This window comes from Barbus barbus, assembly GCF_936440315.1.
Source record: "Barbus barbus genome assembly, chromosome: 17".
In the NCBI taxonomy this organism is placed as follows: Eukaryota; Metazoa; Chordata; class Actinopteri; order Cypriniformes; family Cyprinidae; genus Barbus; species Barbus barbus.
The window spans coordinates 9,605,512-9,618,769 of NC_136745.1; positions in this window are offsets into that span (position 1 = coordinate 9,605,512).

The window sequence follows — 13,258 nt, forward strand, 5'->3', positions numbered from 1 at the left end:
TACAATGGGCACAATCTGCATGAGAGTTGAGGCAATGGCCAGTGACAGCAGTAGGAGTAAAAGTGGTAGAATTTTGTAAAAGTACGCTACTACAATATTGTATGAATTTGCTGACTTGTTAAATTGTATGAATTATTACTACTTCGACATGACACTTTGTTGGGGGTTCTTGCTGATGGGGCCGTGGGATACGTGCGATAAGCAAAGTTTAAGAAACATCAAATGCTGTGCAAAATGTATCTGCAGTACAGTTCAGTCAAGGTGCTGAGACCAACACAGACGTACCATTGGCTTTCGGTCTTCTCCGTAAACGCACAATACAGCCAAAATCAAATCCCAGGACAGGCCCTCCTTTGGTCTTCCCTTTCAGCTCAAACAAAGAGAAATACATGTTGAGACAGTGTGTTAAAAAATATTGATGTTATTATTAACACATAAAATAAGGATATTATATAACTAACAAAACCTGTGAAGGGTTGAATCTTTGAAGGATGTGTTCAGCTTCTTCAGGATCAGCATTGAGAGCTTCGAGATCAAGTCCCCTGCAGCTTTCTTTCAGAATCGGTCAAAATTATGAGATTATGAGATTTTAACATGTCACGAAGCACAGAAAGAGAGCGAGAGAGCAGAACTACGTGTAAATGAATTATGGATTACAGTTGGGAAAAATAAGTGATGGCTTTAACAAGATATGATTTCTTAAAAGAGCTGCTGGAGAATGTGAGCTGACGTAAAAAATATTGATTTATAATTTCAGTATAATTACTACTTTAACTACAAATACCACAGTAAAACTACAGTTACTGTGGTAAAACAATTTTAAGAGTTGTGTTATTGTGCTTTAACAACAAATATGCAGTAAAACATGGTAGAAGCTGTGTTACTGTTCTTTAAATACAAAGAGTAGACAGTAAACACAGTTACTATGGTAAAATCACCAACATTGTTGTGGTTACCATACCTACAAATACCATAGTAAAACTGCAGTTATGGTGGGAGAAGCATGGTAAATATGTTGTAGTTATTGTGCATTGACTACTACACATGACACGGTAGAGAAACAGTTACTATGGTAAAAATATGGTAAATGTGTGGATATGGTCATAACGCGATACTGGGTTGATTTGTAGTGCAGTCATCAGCCACGTCTAAAAGCTGAAGATGTCACAACATGATTTAAAACAGTTTTATTTATTTATTTCAAACGGCAGCAGGTCTATTTATCCTCCTGAGACCCAGCTCTGGAGTTTTTGCCTCTGTAGTGGATGTTATATTTTAGTGAATTTCTCTGAGACCTCACATGTCACAGTTGTAAGTCTGGATGTCCTGTACAGAGCACATTCAGGGCTTTATAGAGATACTAAATGATTGGAAGGTTCACCAGGACCACACCCTCTCCTAGGTCTTTAAATGACCACACCCTCTCCTCGGTCTTTAAATGACCACACCCTCTCCTAGGTCTTTAAATGACCACACCCTCTCCTCGGTCTTTAAATGACCACACCCTCTCCTCGGTCTTTAAATGACCACACCCTCTCCTAGGTCTTTAAATGACCACACCCTCTCCTCGGTCTTTAAAGATGGCTGAATTTAATTTAGTGAAACATTTTACATCCTTATGGAAATATGATTATATTTTGTAATTGTCATTTAAATCTGAATAATTTTCTAATTGTTTGTCATAAAGCAACATCTCGGGAAAATGTTATGGGTTTTCAAATTCAAATATGACTTCCTGTTATGAAACAGGACATAATTTCATACATGTCCACTGTGGAGGACACCAGGACTAAAATGATGTTTATTATGCATTTTGGGAGACATTACAATTTAATAGGAATTATATATTTATTTTATGAAATATTAGATATTATTATGAAAATCTGGCCAATTATTTCTCCCATTATGACAATTCTTTTTTCAACATGCTGTCCCAACAGTAACACATTAATATGCAAATTAGATACAGTAAAGATACACTGTGTTTAATGGGAAAACCAGTTTATGGAAATTTGTACAGACATATTGCATAAAACAAAATGGTATATCAAATCATTTTGTTATATATTTTATAACATAGTTGAGAATCATCCTTAAACAAAGTTTAGAAGAAAAAAATGAAACCTAAAAATGTATTGGTGATTTTAAAAAATCCCATTGTTTTAGCCCTTTTGATGTCTATTCATGCCATTTTATTTTTAGAAAAACTTAGTCCTAGTGTCCTCAACAGACGACATAGAAAAAAATATTAATACAATATAATTTTTCAAAAATGTTAATTTTAATTTTTTTCTAATGCTCTAAACAATGTAATGAAATACTAAATTCACAAAGCTTTTTTTGAGGGGGTCTAATAGAAGTTAGCTTAGGCTAATGTCAACGCTAGGCTAACGTTAGCAGCTGTTAGGCTCTGTTCCACTAACAACTCATTTAAATGCATACGCTTCCATTTTAGCACAAACCGTGCAACGCAGAAACACCGAAATAATTCAAATAATGATCTCATTAAAAAGGAAAAGATTGATACCCTTACCTGTTTGAAGTGCACGCGCATTTTTTATTTTTTATTTTTTTTTATTATTGCAGAACAAGGTAACATACAGATAAGAACACAAAAATATAAACAAACAAGACAAAAGAAAAAGTAAATAAATAAAAGCATAGATCATATTAAATTTTAACAAGTAAGAATACTACAAAATACCAGGGGGATTGAAGAGTGTATCATAGCATTTGAAACATTTCACAGACTTTTTGTTTTTTAACAGTCTTATTGAAGAAATATAAGATTCAAAGTCAGAGCAAAACAAATTTAACATAGGAGATGAATTAAGACATTTTTGTTTATGTATGTGAAATTTTGCTAATAAAATAATACTTTTATTTAATAATGCTTTTATTTTCATAATACTGTTACGGTTGCTGTGCTGAGCAAGGAGCGCACGACGAGGATAAACCATTAACTTCTCTTTTAATCAGAGATCCAGGAGCAGGTACAGACACAGGAGTGCACACACAACATAACAGAAACAATAACCGACGGTGAGACTAACAAAGACAGGAACTTATAAAGGGGCAGATAATTGGGAAGGACAGGTGTACACAATGACTAATTAAAGAGAGAGCTTCGAGATCAAGTCCCCTGCAGCTTTCTTTCAGAATCGGTCAAAATTATGAGATTATGAGATTTTAACATGTCACGAAGCACAGAAAGAGAGCGAGAGAGCAGAACTACGTGTAAATGAATTATGGATTACAGTTGGGAAAAATAAGTGATGGCTTTAACAAGATATGATTTCTTAAAAGAGCTGCTGGAGAATGTGAGCTGACGTAAAAAATATTGATTTATAATTTCAGTATAATTACTACTTTAACTACAAATACCACAGTAAAACTACAGTTACTGTGGTAAAACAATTTTAAGAGTTGTGTTATTGTGCTTTAACAACAAATATGCAGTAAAACATGGTAGAAGCTGTGTTACTGTTCTTTAAATACAAAGAGTAGACAGTAAACACAGTTACTATGGTAAAATCACCAACATTGTTGTGGTTACCATACCTACAAATACCATAGTAAAACTGCAGTTATGGTGGGAGAAGCATGGTAAATATGTTGTAGTTATTGTGCATTGACTACTACACATGACACGGTAGAGAAACAGTTACTATGGTAAAAATATGGTAAATGTGTGGATATGGTCATAACGCGATACTGGGTTGATTTGTAGTGCAGTCATCAGCCACGTCTAAAAGCTGAAGATGTCACAACATGATTTAAAACAGTTTTATTTATTTATTTCAAACGGCAGCAGGTCTATTTATCCTCCTGAGACCCAGCTCTGGAGTTTTTGCCTCTGTAGTGGATGTTATATTTTAGTGAATTTCTCTGAGACCTCACATGTCACAGTTGTAAGTCTGGATGTCCTGTACAGAGCACATTCAGGGCTTTATAGAGATACTAAATGATTGGAAGGTTCACCAGGACCACACCCTCTCCTAGGTCTTTAAATGACCACACCCTCTCCTCGGTCTTTAAATGACCACACCCTCTCCTAGGTCTTTAAATGACCACACCCTCTCCTCGGTCTTTAAATGACCACACCCTCTCCTCGGTCTTTAAATGACCACACCCTCTCCTAGGTCTTTAAATGACCACACCCTCTCCTCGGTCTTTAAAGATGGCTGAATTTAATTTAGTGAAACATTTTACATCCTTATGGAAATATGATTATATTTTGTAATTGTCATTTAAATCTGAATAATTTTCTAATTGTTTGTCATAAAGCAACATCTCGGGAAAATGTTATGGGTTTTCAAATTCAAATATGACTTCCTGTTATGAAACAGGACATAATTTCATACATGTCCACTGTGGAGGACACCAGGACTAAAATGATGTTTATTATGCATTTTGGGAGACATTACAATTTAATAGGAATTATATATTTATTTTATGAAATATTAGATATTATTATGAAAATCTGGCCAATTATTTCTCCCATTATGACAATTCTTTTTTCAACATGCTGTCCCAACAGTAACACATTAATATGCAAATTAGATACAGTAAAGATACACTGTGTTTAATGGGAAAACCAGTTTATGGAAATTTGTACAGACATATTGCATAAAACAAAATGGTATATCAAATCATTTTGTTATATATTTTATAACATAGTTGAGAATCATCCTTAAACAAAGTTTAGAAGAAAAAAATGAAACCTAAAAATGTATTGGTGATTTTAAAAAATCCCATTGTTTTAGCCCTTTTGATGTCTATTCATGCCATTTTATTTTTAGAAAAACTTAGTCCTAGTGTCCTCAACAGACGACATAGAAAAAAATATTAATACAATATAATTTTTCAAAAATGTTAATTTTAATTTTTTTCTAATGCTCTAAACAATGTAATGAAATACTAAATTCACAAAGCTTTTTTTGAGGGGGTCTAATAGAAGTTAGCTTAGGCTAATGTCAACGCTAGGCTAACGTTAGCAGCTGTTAGGCTCTGTTCCACTAACAACTCATTTAAATGCATACGCTTCCATTTTAGCACAAACCGTGCAACGCAGAAACACCGAAATAATTCAAATAATGATCTCATTAAAAAGGAAAAGATTGATACCCTTACCTGTTTGAAGTGCACGCGCATTTTTTATTTTTTATTTTTTTTTATTATTGCAGAACAAGGTAACATACAGATAAGAACACAAAAATATAAACAAACAAGACAAAAGAAAAAGTAAATAAATAAAAGCATAGATCATATTAAATTTTAACAAGTAAGAATATTACAAAATACCAGGGGGATTGAAGAGTGTATCATAGCATTTGAAACATTTCACAGACTTTTTGTTTTTTAACAGTCTTATTGAAGAAATATAAGATTCAAAGTCAGAGCAAAACAAATTTAACATAGGAGATGAATTAAGACATTTTTGTTTATGTATGTGAAATTTTGCTAATAAAATAATACTTTTATTTAATAATGCTTTTATTTTCATAATACTGTTACGGTTGCTGTGCTGAGCAAGGAGCGCACGACGAGGATAAACCATTAACTTCTCTTTTAATCAGAGATCCAGGAGCAGGTACAGACACAGGAGTGCACACACAACATAACAGAAACAATAACCGACGGTGAGACTAACAAAGACAGGAACTTATAAAGGGGCAGATAATTGGGAAGGACAGGTGTACACAATGACTAATTAAACTGAACTAGGACACAGGGGAAAACAGAAAACCCGACATGGAACAGTCACAAAAAACCCAACATGTAACATATCGCCCCCTCCCGGCAAGGCGTGGCCTCACGCCGTAACAACTGAGGAGGGCGGGTGGGGGATCTGGAGGAGGATGTGGAACCGGAGGGTGGCAGGGAATAAACATAAGAGAGTCCAAACAATAAGTCCATGGGGGAGTGGAGGGTGGGAGAAGCCAAGGGGGAGCCAGGAACAGGAGGAGCCAGATGACGACCCAGGCCACAGTCCAGATGGTGGCCCACGGGGGAGCCGACGGAGGGAGGAGCCATGGTGGAGGAGGGACCGCCGACTCCATGGGGCCGACCAACGGCGGCGGAGCAGGTGGTGGTGGAGCCCGAGGTGGAGACAGAGAGCCGAAGAGCCAGGGTGACGCCGAAGATCCGGAGGTCCAAGGCGGAGCAGATGTCTTCGGCGACCTCGGCGCAGGCGGAGATCCGGAAGGCCGCGGCGGAGCCGGAGCGACAGAGGACATAGGTGGAGCAGGAGGGAAGGAGGAGCCCAACGGAGCCGGAGGGACGAAGGGACGGGGCGCAGCCCAAGGAGAGTAGTCCTGAGGTGCAGGTAGGGGGACGACTGACCAATGCGGAGCCGGAAGGACGAGGGAGCCCGGTGGAGCTGGTGGACAGACGGGATCCGGTGGAGCCGAGGGAGCTTGAAGGCATGGTGGAGCCGCAGGGTCGCCGGACTGAGGCGGAGTCTGGGTCTCGGAGGCTGAGGGCGGAGACGAGGGATCCTCCAGACTCAACGCCAACAGAGCTGGAGGTCGGCAGACCAGCGGCGAGCCCACGCCACAGATGGTGAGCTGAGGGTGAGCAGAGGGGCTGACGAACTCCAGTGATGAGGGTGTTGGAGTAGGAACCAGATCAATGAGAGGCGGTGGGAGAGGGAGGTCGGGTGGGATAATTTCCCAGAAGTTCAATACAGGAGCTGGCTTAAGGATGATCGTGTCAGAGTGGAAGTCAATGAGGTTACCCAGGTCCAGTTCATGCTCACCCTCAGCGGTGGCGTCGTGGGCGGGGCGTTCCATCGCCCCCGCGATCTCCACAACTTTCTCCACCGTCGGATGCACTGCCGGCTCTCGCACCTGGTCAGACGTTTGGGGCTCGGGCTCCGGGACGATCGGCAGCTCTGTCGCTCCTGATGGCGATGGCTCAACGACCGCGGCAGGCTCTGGCTCTCCGTCTGCGGTGGGCTCGGGCAGCTCCGCGCTGCGGGGTGGTAGTGGACTGGGCGCTGGGTCCCGAGTGGGGCTGGTGTCATTCTCTGCGAGGTCCACGGTGAGTTGCGATTTGCAAGACACCAGCACCCACTCGATAAAGGCGGCGAGGCTCTCTCGAGGACCGTCCCCGGACAACTGCCCACGTGTGGTGTTGTTCAGTCCAGCTTTGTAGAACGAGCAGAGGCAGTAGTCCGGGAAGTGTGTTAAGTTGGCCAGGAACAAAAAATCCTCTGTGTGGTCCTCGAGAGAGCGGTCCCCCTGCTCCAGCAGGATGACGAGGAAAGCGGGATCCATAATAACAAATAAAAAACTTGACAAAAAACGGGAAACAAAACGGGGAAAAAACACGCCGCAATCTTACTGTTTCGGTCGGTTATTATGTTACGGTTGCTGTGCTGAGCAAGGAGCGCACGACGAGGATAAACCATTAACTTCTCTTTTAATCAGAGATCCAGGAGCAGGTACAGACACAGGAGTGCACACACAACATAACAGAAACAATAACCGACGGTGAGACTAACAAAGACAGGAACTTATAAAGGGGCAGATAATTGGGAAGGACAGGTGTACACAATGACTAATTAAACTGAACTAGGACACAGGGGAAAACAGAAAACCCGACATGGAACAGTCACAAAAAACCCAACATGTAACAAATACAAGGTAACATTCTTTAAAGTAAAGCAATAATTAATATTCATCAAATTAAATATAAAATCTGCCAAATCAATCCAAAATTTGTTTACGACATTACAGTCGAAAAATAAGTGAGTCAGTATCTCTTTCTCATTATTACAAAAACAGCATATATCATCAATATCAGAGAATCTTGATATTAAAGATTTAGAAGGGTAAATAGTATGAAGAATTTTGAAGTGTGCTTCTTTTATTTTATTATTAATACAATATTTAAAAGGAATTAACCAAGCTCTTCTCCGGTCAATATTCTCAATCTTACAGTTCCAGAAAAATTCCCCTCTAGGAGATATTTTATTTTGTTTTTGGAAAATATTACAAATATGTTTGTTATTGCATTTTTTCTCAGTTAGCTCAACGCCTTCTAAAATTAAATGTGGGTTTGTCACAGATAAAGAATTGTAACAAATATGACATTTGACAAGTTGACGAAGTGTTACAGGAATACCTTTAATAACTGAATTAAATTCCCTAAACTGTGTGGGAAAATTGTAAGTTGACATGAATTGTTCGTAAGTTAAAAGATTCCCAAAATTGTCAAACATTTTTATAAGATGATTCATGTCTCTGTTGAACCAATTTGTTAAAAATAAGGATTTATTGGAAACAGTTATATTTCCATTATTCCAAATGAAAGAGGTGTGAGGAGAGAAATTGTGACAGTAGCAAATTTTCCAAGCGAGAAGAGCTTGCTGATGAAATTAGGATAATTTGAGGGGGATTTTAGAAATCTTGTAATCACATGTTAACAGAAATTTCAAGCCACCAATTTGATTAAAGAGACTATGAGGAATATGGTTCCAAAGAGAATTAGGGGTGATCAAACATCTCTTATAAGCCAGTTAATCGTAAAGGTCTTTACATCCTCAGAATAAAGCATCTCCAGTCCTCCTTCAGCCTTCTTATTAGTGAGAAGTCTTTGGGATTTATTTTTCCAAATAAAAGAAGAATAAATTATTAATATTCTTGCAGTTAGAGTCTTTATTATTATTATTAGTTATGTGACGACCTTTTAGAAAGCCCGTTTGATATTCACTGGTTATGTTATTTAACCCTTTCTGTAATCTGTTAGCAAATATCGAAGTAATTAGTTTATAATCAATTGTAAGAAGGGAGATCGGCCTCCAATTTTCTAAAAGATGTGGGTCTTTATCAGGTTTAGGAATTCATGAAATAACTCCTTGTTTCATGGCAGTAGACATTTCACCACTTAATACATTCAATGAACATATTATAAAGAGGATTTTCAATTTGTTCCCAAAAATGTCAATAAAATTCTACTGTCAGCCCATCTATACCAGGTGCTTTCCTTTTTTTCATTCTAAGAAGGGCATCTTTAATCTCAAGACGGGTTATGTTTGAATCACATAAATCATGAAATTCTTTATCAATAGTAGGAACGTTCTGATGAATTATTTTAATAAATTTTTCACAATTAAACAGATCAAATTTAGAGTTATATAAATGACTATAAAAGGAAAAAACTGAATCAGAGATTTGTTTAGGGTCTATACAAGAGCTTCCATTAATATTTGAAGCTGATAAAGTATTCCTCTTAAGATTTCTTTTCTCTAGAGCGAAAAAATAGCTTGTATTTTTTTCACCCTCTTCTAGCCATTTGGCCCTTCAAGTCAAGTCAAGTCAAGTCAGTTTATTGTCAATTCTTCCACATGTACAGCACATACATACAGAGAATTGAAATTGCGTTACTCTCAGACCCTTGGTGCATACAGTTAACATTAAACACGTTCAGATACAGATACAGTTTAAACATATGTACATACAACTATACAAATATACAAATGAGGATATTGTAGAAAAAAATAAGAATTAGATCGATAAAGTGGCATAAGGCGCCTGGCAGATAGAGTGCAAAACCAGTTAAATAAAAACAACACTGTGTAGATATATTTGTAGTGCAAAAGAGCTTATCAGTCTGAGGACATTGTAGAAAAATAAAAAAAGAGAGATAGATAAAGTGCATAAGGCACATGGCAGAATAGATGGAGTGCAAACCAGTTGAATGTACAAAAACAAAACTGTGCAGATTTGTTTTGTTTTGTTATGAGTGTAGTGCAAGAAGAGCTTATCAGTCTTGTTAAAGTGACAAGTCGAAGTGACTGTTCGGATAGTTTTTGTGGGGGGGCAAGGACGGGAGGGAGTTCAGCTTCCTGACAGCCTGATGTATGAAGCTGTCCTTCAGTCTGCTGGTCCTCGCCTGGAGACTCCGCAGTCTCCTCCCTGATGGCAGCAGACTGAAGAAGCTGTGTGTCGGGTGGGTGGGATCACCTGCAATGCGGAGGGCTCTGTGGGTGAGACGGGTGTTGTAAATGTCCTGGAGGGAGGGGAGAGAGACACCAACGATCTTCTCAGCTGCTCTCACTATGCGTTGAAGTGACTTGCGGCAGGATGCATGGCAAGCGCCATACCACACAGTGATGCAGCTGGTTAGGATGCTCTCGATGGTGCCTCTGTGCACATGATGGGGGCCGGGGCTCTGGCTCTTCTGAGTTTGAGGAGGAAGTAGAGACTCTGCTGTGCTTTCTTGGCCAGTGCTACAGTGTTGTTAGTCCCTTGAACATATAAAAGCACCTTTAGCTAGATCAAGGTAGATCAGATCTAGTTGAGATTGAATTTTAGCTAATTCAGCTTCATCTTCTTTAGTAAGAGTTTGCTTCTGTTCCAATATATATATATAAACGATCAAGCAATTATATTTCCTTTTGTTTGTTGATGTTTTTTTTTTTTTTTTACATTGGTATTTTAACAAGACCATACATAATGTATTCAGTGAAAAATAAGAAATTACAGATCGTCTCAATACAAACCCACTTAGAACCCTCCCACCCAAAAGACATTAGAATATAAAGCCAAGAAAAAGAAAACAAAAACAAACTAAAAATAAATTGAAAATAAATAAATTTAAAAAAATAAAATAAATAAATAAAAAAACTAAATAATATATTAAATAAACAAATAAAGATAAACAAATACATAAAAATAAAAGAAAATTTCTCTCTCAAGAATCAATCTTCCCTCTTTCCAATAGAATTAATTAATGTGTATTAGCGCTGGTATCAGGAGAACAGAGTAAGCCTTTGATGTGATCTAAAAAAGGTTTCCAGGTCTTATGAAAAGATTTGACAGATCCTGAAAGCAAGAATCCTAACTTCTCAAGTTTTATACAGCAAAAGATTTCTCGGATCCACATATCATGCGATGGGGGGATGACATGTTTCCATTTAAGGAGAATAGCTCGTCTAGCTAAAACAGTAGTAAAGGCGATGACCTGGCGGGATGAGACTGTTAAATTGGGTCTCGAGGAAATGCCAAAAAGAACTGTCAAGGGGTTAGGGTCTAAGTCTATATGTTAAGAGCATTATTAAGTGTATTAAATACATTGGACCAAAAGTCTGTCAGCCGAGGGCAACTCCAGAACATATGGAGATGGTTGGCCGGAGATTGCTTGCAGCGATGACAAGCATCACTCCTATCTGGAATTTTTTTTGCTAGTTTGGCATTTGTTAAATGAGCTCTGTAGAGCACTTTACATTGCAATAGGCCATGTCTAGCACATATAGAAGAGGAGTGAACCAGATTTAAAATGTCTCCCCATTGATCATCAGTAATAGAGATACCTAGGTCATGCTCCCAAGATTTTCTCTAAGAGAAACAGTGGGGTCTTCATTAAGTACACTTATCAAATTATAAATAACTGAAATTAGATGCTTCTGGCTTGCACTTAAAGTGAGAAAGTGATCAAGAGGGCATTCAGGGGGACGGTTGGGAAAGTGGGGAAACAATTTCTTAAAGTGCCTAACCTGAAAGAAACGAAACAAATGGCTACTGGGCAGACTGTATTTAGTGGATAAAAATGAAAAAGATGCGAACACCCCATCTTCATACAAGTCGTTGAGCTCAACCAGTCCGTTGATTGGCCAAGTGCGAAAAGCCGGATCAGAGTAAGATGGGGAGAAAAAATGATTATTTAAGATGGGTGTGTGGATAGAAGCTCTATGTAGACCAAAGTGTTTCCTGAATTGGACCCAAATTTTAATAGTGCTAGTGACAACTAAATTAGATGAAATCCTGCTGATAGCTAAAGGAAGTTGGAAACAGATGGCAGAATACAAAGTGCCTTTTGTTGATGCAATCTCTGAATGAACCCAAGGGGGGCAATTATCAGCCTGGGCAGAACTGTTCCAATAGAGAATCTTATTAATATTACAAGCCCGGTAATATGGTTGGAAGTTGGGAAGTGCAAGTCCTCCCTTAGACTTAGGGAGCTGGAGAACTGATTTCTTAAGGCGTGCAGACTTGTTTGCCCAAATGAATGAACGCAAAATACCATCCAAATTAGTAAAAAAAGACTTCTTAATGCAAATTGGAATATGTTGAAAAAGATCAAGGAATTTGGGTAAAATAACCATTTTCACTAGATTAATGCGGCCCAAAAGGGACAAAGGAAGCGAAGACCACCTAGACATGTCTAACTTGGTTTTATCAACAAGCGGTTGAAAGTTTTTGACAAATAAGTTATTAAACGAATTGGTGAAAAAAACACCCAAGTATTTAAATCCAGCTGAAGCTGTTTTAAAGGGGAAAAGAGCATATGAGATCTTACTAGCTTCGGGGTTGACAAAAAAATAGTTCACTTTTTTGCAGATTTATCTTGTAACCAGAGAGATGACCAAATTTATCTAGAATGTCCATAATCACAGGCAAGGAGGAGACGGGGTTAGAAATGTACAATAAAAGATCGTCAGCATAAAGAGAAAGTTTATGAACTGAACCATAACGAGATTTTCCCTCAAAACCGGTATGGCTACAAAGATTTTTTTAAATTCTTTACTGCGTTTAACTGCAATCTTTCTGACATTATATTTGAAAAATTCCCATTTATTTTTAAATCCTTTGTTTAATCCTCCAAAACTATCTTTGGCAATATTTTTAACACAAGCATTAAAGTTATCGTCTTTAAGAAGATTATTATTAAATTTCCAGTAGCCTCTAAGGCTAGAAGTCCTTTCTGAGCCTGTAAGAGTTAAAGAAATTAGTTTATGATCAGTTAATGGGGCATAACTATGAACGATTTCCTTAACATGTTGTAAAGCTGAGTTAGAAATTAGGAACAAGTCAATTCTAGACTGCAAAGATTTGTTTTTTTTAGACCATGTATACTCTAACTTTCCAGGGTTATAGAAACGCCAAGCATCAGCAAGTAATAAGTTGGCACAGAGAGATGCCATACTGGATTGAACAGCACCTTGAGAGGGGCGAGGAGGGTATCTATCAATCAAATCATCCATGCATTCATTAAAATCACCTGAACATATAACATATGAAGCCTGGAAATTACTAAATTTACACTGAACAACATCAGTGTAATGATGGAATCTGGAATTATGACCGTAAATATTACAAAGTATAAATGTTGTGTTGTCCAATTTAACAGTCATGACGATCCATCTTCCATTTTCATCTGCAACAGAATTAAGTACGTCTCCTTTAAATCGATGCAACAAAACCATAACTCCTGCTGACTGTGAAGTTGCATGACTGAAATAGATAGTTTC